Source organism: Bison bison, unplaced genomic scaffold (genome assembly GCF_000754665.1).
Source record: "Bison bison bison isolate TAMUID 2011002044 unplaced genomic scaffold, Bison_UMD1.0 scf7180017864519, whole genome shotgun sequence".
Taxonomy (NCBI): domain Eukaryota; kingdom Metazoa; phylum Chordata; class Mammalia; order Artiodactyla; family Bovidae; genus Bison; species Bison bison.
In genome coordinates this window covers 817,026-819,465 of record NW_011495072.1, presented here as the reverse complement: position 1 = coordinate 819,465, position 2,440 = coordinate 817,026, and positions in this window count along the sequence as shown.

Genomic DNA, 2,440 nt, shown 5'->3' with positions numbered 1-2,440 from the left:
TCCCCACACGCTGCCCCTGGGGCCAAAGGCCAGGCCACTTCAAGCTTCTGTGCTCAGAACAGCCCCACTAGGGAGGGAGTTAGGAGTCAGGTTACCAGATCTTTGAGGCTCTGCTCTGGGTTCTGAGGCCAGGTTACCCCAGAAACCTGACCCTTTAAACAGGGAGCTGGCCACCCCCATCACTCCCCTGCCCAGCGGCCAACAGGAAGTTTAACTGGGGAGTGCTGAGGCCCAGTAGGATGTGGTTCAGAGCTGCCCAAGCAGGTAGGTGGCCTCCCTCCTGCAGTCTCCACCTACCTACCTACCGTCCCTGATGCCCACCCCAATGATACTGGCTATACCCAAGGAAGCCCCCTGCAGCGGGGCCCTCTGTGAGGTGGAGGGAGTGTAAGGAGGCCTCACTCTCTCTGCCTGCTGCCCCTGCTCCCCCACGCATGGCCTTCTCTGATTTTTAAGCAGGCTGAGCTCTGTCCAACCTTAGCCTGTCCTAGGTGGACCCAGAGGTGGGCTCTGCTGACCTGAATCACCCTGACCACTGAGGCCTGGGCATAGCCTGCTCCCTACCCTGGTCCTCTTGCCAGAAGCTTTCCTCTTTCCAAGTCCTGGGGGCAGCTGTGGTCACACTACTGGAGGCTTTCCTGCGCCTCCCTCTACCAGAAGGCAAAATAATCAAGATATCTGAGGCCCACAGACCACAAGCTTCCCTTTGGGTCCCTCTTCATTAAAGAAACAGATTTCAAGGTTGAAGCAGGGGCACAGACCTTGTGCCCTGTACTGAGGAATGGAAAAATAGGCTCAGAGAAGCACAGACAGGTGCCGGGCCCAGTGAAGGTCTGCTCTTAACCTGCAGTGGGGCAGAAGCATGGAGAAGGGGGCAGGTGGCCACCTCCTCTCCAGGATTTGCTTCCACTCTCCCAGGGGTCAAGACGGGCATCCATCATTGCTGAAGTCTAAGAGAGGGGACAGCCTAGACACGGGGAGGGCTGTGTGGCTCAGGCTAACCCCCTGGAGAGTCTGCTGTCTTCCCTGGGGACCTTTCGCAGGGCTATAACCGGAGCATTAGTGGAGCTGATGCACAAATTTTGTCAAGGCTGGATGTGAAAGTGAGCCTGAAACCTGCATCCAGGGTCTTGCCAAGGCCTATGTGTCCTTCCTGGCCCTTGGCTTCCAGGATGCCACCTGCTCCTACTTTCCTTTCTCTCTGGCTCCCTGCCCACCTCTTCCCTTCCCTACAGATCTGGGTTCCTCTGCTTTTCCTCTAAGCATCCCTGCTGGGGCCAGCCCTCTCCTGAGTTCTGTATTCACTACAAACTGGAAGCCAAGGTCCAGTCTGGTCTCAGACTTAGTCTGGCTTCCCTACAGGCTTAATACAGTCATCTGAATGTAAAAATGAGAAAGGTTCATGTAAGAGCCCAGACTCAGGCTTCCCTTCAGGCCTTCAAAGACCAGATCCTACCGGGCCCCCCAAAAGAGTAGCAGCCCTCAGTAGGGAAGGCCCAGGTGACCCTCTTGTCACATGTCACAGGCTTCTGGGCTTTCAGGCCCCAGGGACAAGGACCCTGCATCTGAACCCCACTTCTTTGACCAGGCTCCTGGATGCTTCCCTTAGGGAGCTGCTACTGCTGCTGCTAAGAAGCTTCAGTTGTGTCGGACTCTTTGCAACCCCATGGGCTGTAGTCTGCCAGGCTCCTCTGTCCATGGGATTCTCCAGGCAAGAATACTGGAGTGGATTGCCATGCCAAGAGATCTTCCCGACCCAGGGATCGAACCCGCATCTCTTAAGTCTCCTGCATTGGCAGGCAGGTTCTTTACCACTAGGGCCACCTGGGAAGCCCCTAGAGAGAGTAGGCCTAAATGGAGCCATGGGTATCTCCCTCACTCCCATGCTCCTGGACACTGTGGCTAGTCAGACTCACAGTCTGGAGTCCTGGCACAGGTGGGGGTCTGACATTGCAATTCCTGACATCCAGCTGAGAGCATGCGGCTGCTGCAAGAGGCACCTAGGAAATGTGGCTTCGCCCAGGGCAGGGTGCAAGGGCTCATTACTTCACTCACAACTGAACAAATGTGCCCCAGCCCATGAGGTACGGCCCCACCTTGGCCTCCAAGCCAGTCTGCCTACGTGGCCACTCTGCTGAGGGTCCAAAGTGTCCTCCCCTAGGTGACACACCTCACCTACACAGAACTCTGCCCCAGCCATGCCCTTCCCTGGGTGGAACACTCCACACACAGAGACCTACAGAGAACTCTGCTCCAGCCGTGGCCTCCATGTACCAAGTCCTAGGGTTCTCCTTCCAGGCCTTCTGGTGCCCCAAGGACAGCCCAAGCCTCCACCCAAACAGGGCTGGGCTGAGCTGGGCGGGCAGGAGCCAGGTGGGGACACGGGGACGTCGAGGGTCAGAAAAGCTCCTCCTGAGGCCTCCGCTGGGGACAGGGAAGC